The sequence below is a fragment of the Monodelphis domestica genome, chromosome 2 (genome assembly GCF_027887165.1).
Source record: "Monodelphis domestica isolate mMonDom1 chromosome 2, mMonDom1.pri, whole genome shotgun sequence".
In the NCBI taxonomy this organism is placed as follows: Eukaryota; Metazoa; Chordata; class Mammalia; order Didelphimorphia; family Didelphidae; genus Monodelphis; species Monodelphis domestica.
The window spans coordinates 459391366-459405984 of record NC_077228.1 but is presented as its reverse complement, the minus strand read 5'-3'; positions in this window follow the sequence as shown (position 1 = coordinate 459405984).

The following is a 14619-nucleotide window of genomic DNA, read 5'->3' as shown; positions in this document are numbered from 1 at the left end:
GGCCAATGTCTGAGAGACGATTTAATAATTATCTTTAAGCATTACTGTTTAGATTAATATCCAAATCAGAGTAGAGTTTTCCCTTCCTTATTAAAAATCTTTTTTCACAACCAGTGTATTTTTTATATTTTATGGAGATCAGAAAACAAAGACAAAATTCATGGTCAAAGTTATAAAGTTAATTTTAAGGTTTGAGTTACCAAATGGCATAATAGAAATGATAAATATTGAGAAGTACAGCCTTGGAGATGTTCTGTCTTTTTGGACTAAAATTAAGGCGAAAGATAATAAAAGCCCCCCCCCCACTCCCAATTCTATTTAGAACATGATAACCTTCTTTATTCCACCCTCCCTCTAATTTTCCCTCCCAGCTTCTTCTCCTCTTTCCCTTGGGTTTTCCAGTTGAGTGAATTGTATTTCTGTACCCTGCTCTGTATGTGTGTATTCTTCCTTCTTTTGACCAGTTCAGATGAGAGTGAATTTCAAATACCAGTTGTGTCTCCCACCCTTCCTCCTCCTTATTTGTATAGACATCTACTTGTGCACTCTGATTATGTGAAATAATTTCCCCTAACTTTTCTTTCCTTCCCTCTGGGGGACAATAATTTCCAGATCTTCAGAGGCAGTATTCCATGTCTTAGTGTCATACAGCAACTTTGATTGACTATTATAGTTTAGAAAAAGTGGATTTTTGCTTTCATGGGAAGTTGGGGTCAATAAAAGCACTTTGAAGTTTTCCAAAGGCAATCTATCCCATTCTCTTCCTATTTAATTCTGGGTCCAACTTATTGTTCACTTATTGTATTGTTGGTCTCAGAAGTACATACTGATATCCATCCAAATGCATGCTACAATCTGGACAATAGCCATTCTTCTTCTAATTGGTATTTCCTGGGTGGACAGACAAGCCCAACTCTGCCAGAAGCCATCAAAGACCATGCTGTTTGACCAGTCACACGTGGAAACCAGGGACTGCAAATCAGCCCCCAGGGAGGATGGAAATACCCACTGAAACACCCCCCCCATGTGACTTTCCTTATTAGCATCTCCTTATTATTGGAATTGCTGTGATTATTATTCTTACTTAACCCCAGGAAAAATAGATAAGAGCAACATGCTTGCAGGGTTAATACAGATGTCCCACTCTGTCCCCCCAGGATATTACCAGGAGATCCCACTTACAAAATTAAACCTAAGGATTCTTATATACCCACATAGATAGGACCCTCTTTTCTAGGCATAAAACCTAGCAAATCTGTGCTCTGAATTCCCCAACCTATATCTGGGTCATGTTGATTCTACCCTCTGATCCTGCATTTAGCAACAATGTTTCATTGACTATCTCCCTAGTTGTTAGGTTCTATGGAAACATGTATGTTGAGAATGAAATTGTGTGCCAAGTAGATGTGTGATCATGAGGGTATAAAATAAAACCAGGCCTCAGTCAAGATGGAGCCATTTATCCTTTGAAACCTGTGCTGCGGGTTGAATGTGAAAGCTGTGTCCCATCCATTATTCTGCCAACACCGTCCCAACTCCAAGACCCCATCCCCGGTGGGAGGCTGGTCCACCCCACAGCAAAACTCCACCAAATCATTATAGATCACATCCAGGAGGCTCCGTACTGATCTAGCGATTGATGAATTCAGTGCAATGTCATCTGTAATAGGAGCATCTGGAAGATCTCATTATTTATAGGGAATCCTTTCTCAGTCTGGACTTTGGGTTCAATCTTTTTCATCATCTTGACAAATACTTTTGATTCAACTTATGTTTATTATCAGAAAGTCATTGAACAAGATTACTTCTGTTACTGTATCTTTTTAGGATTTTTGAATGATTTTGATTTATATATGAGACATGTCTTGCTGTAAAAGTCTATAAGCTAATATTTTATTCTACTAAAACATACTTTTTTCATAACCAACAAATAATTTATTTTTAATTTTATATTCAACTCCAAATTCTCTCCCTCTCTCTCCTTTTCCCATATCCACTGAAAAGGTAAGAAAAGATAAATCCATTGCAAACATGTGTAGTCATGCAAAACAAATTCCCACATTAGCGATATTCCAAAAAAAGAAAAAGATAGAAGGAAGGAAGGAAGGAAGGAAAAAAGGAAAGAAGCAAAGAAGGAAGGAAAGAAGGGAGGAAAATTTGCTTAAATCTTCACTCTAAGTCTATTAGCTCTCTATCTGGAGGTGAAAATGACTTTTCATCATTAGTTCTTTAGATTCAGTCTTCTGAAATTGGTTATCTTTACAATATTACTGTTACTGTATAAATTATTGTCCTGGTTCTGTTCTCTTCACTTTACATAATTATTCTTATAAGTCTTCTCTGGTTTTTCTGAAACCATCTCCTTTATCATTTCTTACCACACAATATTGTTCCATCATCTTCATATGTCATTACTTGTTCAACCATTCCTCAACTGATGAGAATCATCTTAGTTTCCAATTCCTTGCCACTCAAAAAGAACTGCTATGCATGTTTTGGGACATTTTCCTCTTCCTTTGACCTTTCTGGAGTTTTAGACCTAGTAACTATAGAGTATGCCCAGTTTAATGACATTTTGCACCTAGTTTCAAATAACTTTCCAAAATGTTGGACACAACAACTCCACCAAAAGTGCACTAATATATCTGTTTTCCCACATCCTCTCCAGCATTTGTCATTTTCTTTTTTGACATTTTAGTCAATCTGATGGATTTGGGGTGGCATCTCAGAGTTGTCTTGATTTATATTTCTCTAATTATTAGTGATTTGGAGTATTTTAAAAATATGAATTTTGCTAGCTTGGATTTCTTCCTCTGAAAACTACCTATTCATATTCTTTGGCCACTTAAATGGGAAATGGGTCTTATTCTTGTAAATTTAATCGAACTCTTTAAATATGTTAGAAATGACATTTTTCTCAGGGAGAAAGATTTTTTTTCCAATTTCTTCATTTTTTTCTCATTTTAGTTCTATTGGGGTTTTTGTGCAAAACCTTTTTAAATTCATGTAATCAAATATTATCCCCTTTATCTCCTGTGAACCTTTCTATCTGTTTCATCATGAACTCTTCCCTTATCTATAAATCTGACAGATAATTTCTTTCATGTTCCACTAATTTGCTTATAATATTACCCTTTATATCTAAAACATGTGCCCATTTAAAGCTTGTCTTGGTATGAAATGTGAGATGTTACCAGTTTTTGTTGAATGCCAAAATTTTCCCAAATATCTGGTTTATCAGGTTTATCAAACACTAGTCTGCTGTGCTCATTTACTTCTGTATATTGTGTACCTAGACTGTTCCACTAGTCAGCTTCTCTATTTCTTACTCAGTACTAAATTGTTTTGATAATTACAACTTTGTAGTCTAGTATGTACTAGTAAATCTAGTACATCTAGGTCTCTTTCTTCTTTTTTTTTATTGAATTCCTTGATATTCTTGGTCTTTTGTTCCTCCAGATGAACTTAATTTTTTTCTAGCTCAATAAAGTAATTTCATTTAAATTTCTGCATCAATATTCATAAGGATTTTTTCTCTATTTTGATTTTTTTGGTTTAGGTACCAAGATTATATTTGTGTCATAGAAGGAATCTGATAAGACTTCTTTACTTATTTTTTTCAAACAGTTTATGTAGACTTGGGATTAATTATTCCTTAACTGTTTGTTAGAATAAACTCATAAATCATCTGGTCTTGGACCTTTTTTCTTTGCATTATGGTCAGAAAAAGATTAATTTAATATTTCTGCTTTTATGCACTTTTTTGTGAAATGTTTATGCTCTATTACATGATTAATTTTTGTAAAGGTTCTGTGCATAGCTGAAAAATCAGTATACTTCTAATACCATGCAGTATTCTCTAAATGTCTATTCTATCTAACTTCATTAAAAATGTATTTATCTCCTTACTTTCTTATTTATTTTATAGTCTGAGAGGGGATAAAGTTGAGGTGCTCCACTCTTATAGTTTTACTATTTCCTCTTATAATTCATTTAACATTTCTGTCAGGAATTTAGATGCTAGAGGGAAGTTAAGTGGCTCAATGATTTGAGAGCCAGGCCTAGAGATGGGAGGAACCAGGTTCAAACACCTCAGACACTTTCTACCTGTTTGACCCTGGGCAAGTCACTTAAGCTGTTACCTTAGTAAGGGCAGCTGGGTAACTCAGGGGATTGAGAGCCGGGCCTAGAGACAGGAGGTCCTAGGTTCAAATCTGACCTCAGACACTTCCCAGCTGTGTGACCCTGGGCAAGTCACTTGACCCCCATTGCCTAGCCCTTACCACTCTTCTGCCTTAGAACCAATACACAGTATTGATTCTAAGACAGAAAGTAGAGGTATTTTAAAAAGAATTTAGATGCTATTCCTGTGTAATTAGAATGTTACCCTAAGAACTATAATTCCCAGCACCCCACTCTCCTCACGTTACATGCTGACATAGGGAGGATATAAATTTGATGTAGCTCTGCCTCTCACTCTCTTGTCTTCCTGTCTTGGTTTTGGGGGAGCAGCACTTTTTAAACAGGCAGGGAGAACTTAGCCACGTGGTCTTAATTTTGTTAAATAAAGAGACTTCCGGTTAAGATGGCGGCTTAGAGAAAGCTGAAGTTCAGATCTCCGGAAAACCCTTCCCGACCGATCTCAAACTAGAAGCTCCTAAGGCGCCGAAATTCAAAACGATCAACAGCACAGACCCTGGGAACCCTCCTCCTGGACCTGGACCCGGTTCAAAAGGTACGGCTCCCCTTAAAAGCCAGAACCCGAGATCCCTCGGACCTCAGGGGTAGGAGCGCAGAGTCCAAGGCTCCCGGAAGCGGCAGCCGCGCCGGGCTCAGAGAGCAGGGTCTGAGGAACAACAACCCTCAGGGTCTTCTACCCAAGTCCCAGTTCGGGTGAAAGTTACTGCCTGGGGCTTCCGCTGCAAAGAGCCTGTCGGTCCGGGTGAAAGTTACTGCCTGGGGCCTCCGCTGCAAAGAGCCTGTCGGTCCGGGTGAAAGTTACTGCCTGGGGCCTCCGCTGCAGAGAGCTGGTCAAAACAACAGCAACCCTCAGGGCGGGCAAGACAGCCTCACGGGCTGGATCCTGCTATCCAAGTCTCAGTGAAAGTCTGTGCTCTCGGAGCTTGGGGAAGCTGCAGCCCATCCCCCCGCAGGCCGACGAAACAGCCTCACGGCCAGGGATTCTGAAGGCAACTTCCGGAAATCGAGCCAGGGGGAGAGTGTGGCCTCGTGGTCCGACCCTTCCATTCCAGTTCCAGTGAGGCATATTCAGTTTAACCCAGGGAAAGCTCATAGAACCATCTGCCCAGGACTGCCTCTGAACACCAGACAGAGGCAAGAAAAACTAATCCTCCACATTCAGAAATGGCAAACTCCACAGAACCACAGAAGCCCCAAAATACCAAGAAAAATAAGAAGAAAGGGGCGACTCTGGACACATTCTATGGAGCCAAAATACAAAATACAGAGCAGATAGAAGAAGATATACAAGAAAATTCTCCAAAATCTTCCAAAGGAAATAGAAACTCTCCACAAACCCATGAAGAATTTGAATCAGAAAGGACCAAAAAGATGGAAGCCCTCTGGGAGGAAAAGTGGGAAATGATGCAAAAGAAATTCACGCATCTACAAAACCAGTTTGACTAAACTGTAAAAGAAAACCAGGCTTTAAAGCAAGAACTAATAAAGCAAAGCCAAAACACCAAGAAATTAGAAGAGAACATAAAATATCTCACCGACAAGGTGATAGATCTGGAAAACAGGGGGAGAAGAGAAAATTTAAGAATAATTGGACTCCCAGAAAAGCCAGAAATAAACACCAAGCTGGACATGGTGATACAAGATATAATCAAAGAAAATTGCCCAGAGATTCTAGAACAAGGGGGCAATACAGCCACTGACAGAGCTCACAGAACACCTTCTACACTAAACCCCCAAAAGACAACTCCCAGGAATGTAATTGACAAATTCCAAAGCTATCAAACAAAAGAAAAAATCCTACAGGAAGCCAGAAAAAGACAATTTAGATATAAAGGAATGCCAATCAGGATCACACAAGACCTTGCAAGTTCTACGCTGAATGATCGTAAGGCATGGAACATGATCTTCAGAAAGGTAAGAGAGCTGGGTCTCCAACCAAGAATCAGCTACCCAGCAAAACTGACTATATACTTCCAAGGGAAAGTATGGGCATTCAACAAAATAGAAGACTTCCAACTTTTTGCAAAGAAAAGACCAGAGCTCTGTGGAAAGTTTGATACCGAAAATCAAAGAGCAAGGAATACCTGAAAAGGTAAATATTAAGGAAAGGGGAAAAATGTTATCTTCTTTTACTCAAACTCTCTTCTATAAGGACTACATTTATATCAATCTATGTATACTAATATGTGGGGAAATTGTAATGTATAAATAGGGGGTAAAGAAAGACCAAATAGAATAATGGTTCTCACACAAAGATTCACAGGGGAAGGGGAGGGGAAGAAAACTCCTATAAGAAGGAGAGGAAGAGAGGGGGGGGGGTTACTTAAACCTCAATCTCAGGGAAATCAACTCTGAGAGGGAAAAACATCCAGATCCATTGGGATCTTGAATTCTATCTTACCCAACAAGGGTAAGGAGAAGGGAAAACCAAGGGGGGGAGGGGGAGAGGGAGAACAAAAAGGGAGGGAAAGAGAGGGGGGAGGAGGAGGGAACAAAAAGGGAGGGACTAAAAAGGGAAACATCAAGGGAGGGGACAAGGGGGACTGATTCAAAGTAAATAACTGGACTAAAAGGTAGAGCCGAAGAAGAAAAGGTTAGAATTAGGGAAGGCAATCAAAATGCCAGGGAGTCCACAAATGACAATCATAACTTTGAACGTGAATGGGATGAACTCACCCAAAAAACGTAGACGAATAGCAGAATGGATTAGAATCCAAAACCCTACCATATGTTGTCTTCAAGAAACACACATGAGGCGGGTTGACACCCACAAGGTCAGAATTAAAGGATGGAGTAAGACCTTCTGGGCCTCAACTGATAGAAAGAAGGCAGGAGTGGTAATCATGATATCTGATAAAGCCAATGCAAAAATAGACCTGATCAAAAGGGATAGGGAAGGTAATTATATTTTGTTAAAAGGGACTCTAGACAATGAGGAAATATTATTAATCAACATGTATGCACCAAATAATATAGCACCCAAATTTCTAATGGAGAAACTAGGAGAATTGAAGGAAGAAATAGACAATAAAACCATACTAGTGGGAGACTTAAACCAACCATTATCAAATTTAGATAAATCAAATCAAAAAATAAATAAGAAAGAGGTAAAAGAAGTGAATGAAATCTTAGAAAAATTAGAATTAATAGACATATGGAGAAAAATAAATAGGGATAAAAAGGAATACACCTTCTTCTCAGCACCACATGGCACATTCACAAAAATTGACCATACATTAGGTCACAGAAACATAGCACACAAATGCAAAAAAGCAGAAATAATGAATGCAGCCTTCTCAGATCACAAGGCAATAAAAATAATGATTAGTAATGGTACATGGAAAACCAAATCTAAAACCAATTGGAAATTAAACAATATGATACTCCAAAACCGTTTAGCTAAAGAAGAAATCATAGAAACAATTAATAATTTCATCAAGGAAAATGACAATGGCGAAACATCCTTTCAAACCTTTTGGGATGCAGCCAAAGCGGTAATCAGAGGCAAATTCATATCCCTGAAAGCTCATATTAACAAACAAGGGAGAGCAGAGATCAATCAATTGGAAATGCAATTGAAAAAACTCGAAAGCGATCAAATTAAAAACCCCCAGCAGAAAACCAAATTAGAAATCCTAAAAATTAAGGGAGAAATTAATAAAATCGAAAGTGATAGAACTATTGATTTAATAAATAAGACAAGAAACTGGTACTTTGAAAAAACAAACAAAATAGACAAAGTACTGGTCAATCTAATTAAAAAAAGGAAGGAAGAAAAGCAAATTCACAGCATTAAAGATGAAAAGGGGGACAGCACCTCCAATGAGGAGGAAATTAAGGCAATCATTAGAAATTACTTTGCCCAATTATATGGCAATAAATACACCAATTTAGGAGAAATGGATGAATATATACAAAAATACAAACTGCCTAGACTAACAGAAGAGGAAATAGAATTCTTAAATAATCCCATATCAGAAATTGAAATCCATCAAGCCATCAAAGAACTTCCTAAGAAAAAATCCCCAGGGCCTGATGGATTCACCTGTGAATTCTATCAAACATTCAGAGAACAGTTAACCCCAATACTATACAAACTATTTGACATAATAAGCAAAGAGGGAGTTCTACCAAACTCCTTTTACGACACAAACATGGTACTGATTCCAAAACCAGGCAGGTCAAAAACAGAGAAAGAAAACTATAGACCAATCTCCCTAATGAATATAGATGCAAAAATTTTAAATAGGATACTAGCAAAAAGACTCCAGCAAGTGATCAGAAGGATCATTCACCATGATCAAGTAGGATTCATACCAGGGATGCAGGGCTGGTTCAACATTAGGAAAACCATCCACATAATCGACCACATCAACAAGCAAACTAGCAAGAACCACATGATTATCTCAATAGATGCAGAAAAAGCCTTTGATAAAATACAACACCCATTCCTATTAAAAACACTAGAAAGCATAGGAATAGAAGGGTCATTCCTAAAAATAATAAACAGTATATATCTAAAACCAACAGCTAATATCATCTGCAATGGGGATAAACTAGATGCATTCCCAATAAGATCAGGAGTGAAACAAGGATGCCCATTATCACCTCTACTATTTGACATTGTACTAGAAACACTAGCAGTAGCAATTAGAGAAGATAAAGAAATTGAAGGCATCAGAATAGGCAAGGAGGAGACCAAGTTATCACTCTTTGCGGATGACATGATGGTCTACTTAAAGAATCCTAGAGATTCAACCAAAAAGCTAATTGAAATAATCAACAACTTTAGCAAAGTTGCAGGATACAAAATAAACCCACATAAATTATCAGCTTTTCTATATATCTCCAACACAGCTCAGCAGCAAGAACTAGAAAGAGAAATCCCATTCAAAATCACCTTAGACAAAATAAAATACCTAGGAATCTATCTCCCAAGACAAACACAGGAACTATATGAACACAACTACAAAACACTCGCCACACAACTAAAACTAGACTTGAACAATTGGAAAAACATTAACTGCTCATGGATAGGACGAGCCAATATAATAAAAATGACCATCCTACCCAAACTTATTTATCTATTTAGTGCCATACCCATTGAACTACCAAAATACTTCTTCACTGATTTAGAAAAAACCATAACAAAGTTCATTTGGAAGAACAAAAGATCAAGGATATCCAGGGAAATAATGAAAAAAAACACATATGATGGGGGCCTTGCAGTCCCAGACCTCAAACTATATTACAAAGCAGCAGTCATCAAAACAATTTGGTACTGGCTAAGAAACAGAAAGGAAGATCAGTGGAATAGACTGGGGGAAAACGACCTCAGCAAGACAGTATACGATAAACCCAAAGATCCCAGCTTTTGGGACAAAAATCCACTATTCGATAAAAACTGCTGGGAAAATTGGAAGACAGTGTGGGAGAGACTAGGAATAGATCAACACCTCACACCCTACACCAAGATAAATTCAAAATGGGTGAGTGACTTAAACATAAAGAAGGAAACCATAAGTAAATTGGGTAAACACAGAATAGTATACATGTCAGACCTTTGGGAGGGGAAAGGCTTTAAAACCAAGCAAGATATAGAAAGAATCACAAAATGTAAAATAAATAATTTTGACTACATCAAACTAAAAAGCTTTTGTACAAACAAAACCAATATAACTAAAATCAGAAGGGAAACACACAAATTGGGAAAAAATCTTCATAGAAACCTCTGACAAAGGTTTAATTACTCATATTTATAATGAGCTAAATCAATTGTACAAAAAATCAAGCCATTCTCCAATTGATAAATGGGCAAGGGAAATGGATAGGCAGTTCTCAGATAAAGAAATCAAAACTATTAACAAGCACATGAAGAAGTGTTCTACATCTCTTATAATCAGAGAGATGCAAATCAAAACAACTCTGAGGTATCACCTCACACCTAGCAGATTGGCTAACATAACAGCAAAGGAAAGTAATGAATGCTGGAGGGGATGTGGCAAAGTAGGGACATTAATTCATTGCTGGTGGAGTTGTGAACTGATCCAACCATTCTGGAGGGCAATTTGGAACTATGCCCAAAGGGCGACAAAAGAATATCTACCCTTTGACCCAGCCATAGCACTGCTGGGTCTGTACCCCAAAGAGATAATGGACACAAAGACTTGTACAAAAATATTCATAGCTGCACTCTTTGTGGTGGCCCAAAACTGGAAAACGAGGGGATGCCCATCAATTGGGGAATGGCTGAACAAACTGTGGTATATGTTGGTGATGGAATACTATTGTGCTCAAAGGAATAATAAAGTGGAGAAGTTCCATGGAGACTGGAACAACCTCCAGGAAGTGATGCAGAGCGAGAGGAGCAGAACCAGGAGAACATTGTACACAGAGACTAATACACTGTGGTATAATCGAACGTAATGAACTTCTCCATTAGGGGCGGTGTAATGTCCCTGAACAACTTTCAGGGATCCAGGAGGAAAAAAAAAACACCATTCATAAGCAAAGGATAAACTATGGGAGTGGAAACACCGAGAAAAAGCAACTGCCTGAATACAGAGGTTGAGGGGACATGACAGAGGATAGACTTTAAATGAACACTCTAATGCAAATACTATCAACAAAGCAATGGGTTCAAATCAAGAAAACATCTAATGCCCAGTGGACTTACGAGTCGGCTATGGGGGGTGGGGGGGAGGAAAAGAAAATGATCTATGTCTTTAACGAATAATGCTTGGAAATGATCAAATAAAATATATTTAAAAAAAAAACAAAAAAACAAAAAAAAATTTTTGTTAAATAATTCAGGTTTATTTTACCTCTACTTCCTTTCTGTTCCTTCTACTTCAAGTGACTATTAATAAACTTTATAAAATGAATACTTGGAGTTGCTAGATATTAATTTAATTCCTTACATTCCATTTGATGCATTTGGTGCATATTCCATTTGTTTCAGTATTGATATTGCTACATTGTCTGTTACCTTTTAGAAAAAAAACTTAGTTTCTCTGTTTATTTCTTTTAATTAGGTGTATTTTTGTTTTTGTTTTGTCTGAGTTCAAGACTGCTATTTCTGTGTCTTTCTAATCTTCAGCTGAAGCATAATAGATTCTGCTCCAACTTCTTATTTTAACTGTGTATCTTCCTGTTTAAAATGTATATGTTTTTTAAACAGCCTAATATAAGCATAACATAAACAGCATTGAATTCCGATTTGTATTGCATTATGCTATCCTTTTCTGTTTTATCAGTGAGTTTATCCCATTCACATTCATTATTATGATTGGTAATTATGTATTTTCCTCCATCCTATTTTTTCCTTTCTTTTTTCTTTTTTTCCTGATTTCTCATCAAGTCCTATTTGGTCTTGATCACTTCCTCCATGAATATGTTCTCCCTCTTATTCTTCTCCATTTTTCTCTTTCCCTACTACTTCCCTATTGGGTAAGATGAATTTCTGTACTCAGTTGTATGTACATGTATTTTTCCCTCCTTTAACCAATTCAGATGTGAATTGATGAAATGAAATTCACATGTTGCTTATTCCCCTCCCCTTTCTCCTCCATTGAATAAACTTTTCCCTGCATGCCTCATTTTTATGAGAACATTCCCCCATTCTTCCTCTTCATTTCTCCGTCTTCCAGCATATTTCTCTTCCTTCCTCTTCTATGTTTATTTTGAGATCAAGAATCACATCCTGATCATCTCTCTAATTAGATTCTCTCTGGTGATGATAAAGTTCTGAGAAGTTACCTGCATTTAACCTTGTTTAGTTCCTTATGATTTCTCACTCATGTTTATCTTTTTATGCTTCTCTTGAGTCCTAGGTTTGAATATTATATTTTATACTCAGCTCTTGTATTTTCATCAGAAATGCTTAAAAGTCCTTCATTTCATTAATGATCCACTTTTCCCTTTGTAGGATTCTTGAGTTTTGCTGGGTAGGTTATTCTTGGTTGTAATTTGCGATTATTTGCCTTCTCAGAAATCATATTCTAAACTCTCTGTTCTGTTATAATAGTGTTGGCTAAGTTTTGTGTGATCTTGACTGTGGCTCCATTATACTTAAATTCTTTCTTTTTGACTGCTTGCATTATTTATGTTTTCTAGGATAATTTTTTTGTTCATGACTTAGCTACTCTAATTATTCCTTTTATCTTTTAATCCTTTCTTTCTTAGTAACAATTCTAAAATAGAAAGGCAAGAGATAGGCCAATGTGGTTAAGTGACTTGCCCAGGGTCTCACAGCTAGGTAGTATCTGCAACTTGATTTGAACCCAGATCCTCCTGACTCCAGACATTATATATCCATTGTGCCACCAAGCTGCCCACCTAATAATTCTTTTTTTTTTTTAACTCTTACTTTCTGCCTTACTAACAACCAGAGACTGAAGAACAAGGGCTAGCCAAGCAGGGTTAAGTAACTTGTCCAGAGTCACATAGCTAGGAAATGTCTAAGGGCAGATTTGAACTCAGGTCCTCTTGCCTCCAGGCATGGCTCTCTATCCACTGTACCACAAAGCTGCCTGCCCCCATAATTTTTTTTTAAGGATTTCTCCTTGATCTAATTTCCATGTCAGTTTTTTTCCCCCTATGAAATAGTTCACATTTCTTCTATTTCATGAACTTTAATTTGGTCAATTTTGATTTTCAAAGTTATTTTCTTGAGTAAGGTTTTGTACCTCTTTACTAAGAGATTGGTTACTTTTTAATATCTTTCTTTCATAGTTCTCATTTCTTTTCTCATTTTTTCCTTTACTATTCTCATTTGACTTAAAAAATTTTTTTTTGCTCTTAAAAAAGCAAAAACTTCAACTCTTCTAGAAATTCTTATTAGGCTTGTGTCCAGTCTGTATTTTACTTTGAGCCTCTATTTGTATGTTTTCAAGTCATTGTCTTTTGAGTTCATGTCTTGAGCTTCCCTATTACTATAATAACTATGGTTTGATTCTTTTTTTGTTTGTTCATTCTTCCAGTGTTCTTCTTGACTTTGGACTTTATGATAATGCTGAAATCTGTGTACTTCTGGGGGCAGGGAATGTCTGACCTGAGCGTCTGGTCCTTTATGTTCTTCTGCTTTCACAACTCTCTGCTTTTTCTCTGCTTCTGCTTTCACAGCCCTGAAAGTTTTCAGTGTTTTCAAAGTGATGTGATCAGGGGAAAGGTCAGTTCACTACCCTCCTGGTCTGAGCTCTGAAAGTTCATGGCCTAGGTTTCAGTCTGATGGCTTGGATATGACTGAGTTTCAGTAGTCCAGTGTTGGATTCAGTCACTTTTTGCCCAGTTAGAGGTACTGAAGGTTCAGAGTTTGAAATTCAGACTCTCATTTGATGTACATATGACATACTTTTAAACTTAATCAGAGTTATTAACATTTTCTCCAACACATTCTTAAGGCTAAGATAACTAGGAAAACAAGAAATTATGTGCTGATCTTGTAGCATTTGCTGAAAACTGAGGTATAAATACTCGTATTGATAATTTAACAATCAATTCCTGGTTCAATCTGGATCCAACCTATACTTGCAACCGACTATTATACTTTGATCACTCTGATCTCTATATCTGCAATGCCCTACTTCCTCCCATAACATCTAACCTACACTAAATTTCTAACCATTCTATAAAGTCTAACTCACATGCTCCCTTGATTGCCCTGTGTAGTACAATTTTTTAAATTATGAGCCTGGTTGTAGCTTAATAATTTTATTAAATCAAGAGTAGTAAATCAAGTAGCAGTAGTAGTAGTAAGAGAGAAAAAAAGTAGGCTTTTTACTGGTTCTTGGAAACTCACTGAATTTACAGTGATGAGGACAAGTCTAATGTAAAGACTCCTCACTAGCCAATTGGCTATTTGTTGATAAATTATTCGGTCATGGCAACCTATAAAGGAAAGAAAACTACAAAATAGCCTTCAATACTATGTGGCCCACTTATGCTTCTGCAATTATGATCATAGAGCAGTAGGAAATAGAAAAGACGATGCCAAGAATTTTACCATACTTAGTGTCTTGAAGACTTTATCCATGTCCATTCTGACATTTTGATAAACAAAACCAGAAGCATACAGACAATTGGAGCTAAATGTAATGATGGCTCACAGGTATGAGCTATCATGGCCTGCTTCTTTGGAAAGGCTTAGAAAAGAACTGGTAATATAGATTTTATTATACATTCAAAGGATAAGAAACATGACTTCATGGAACATTCGATCATTTTATATTGCAGTGCTCCTAGAAAATATTTGAAAAAAGAATAACTTGAAGATATTTGCAACTTATCTGCTAACATCAGTGGCAGAGAATTAAAAGATAGGTAAATTCTACAATGAATTCAACAAAGACTACAAATTAAATTATCATTTAGTTTGATTCTCAGTTACTTCAACATAAAAGTGGGAAAAGCTGAAAATGG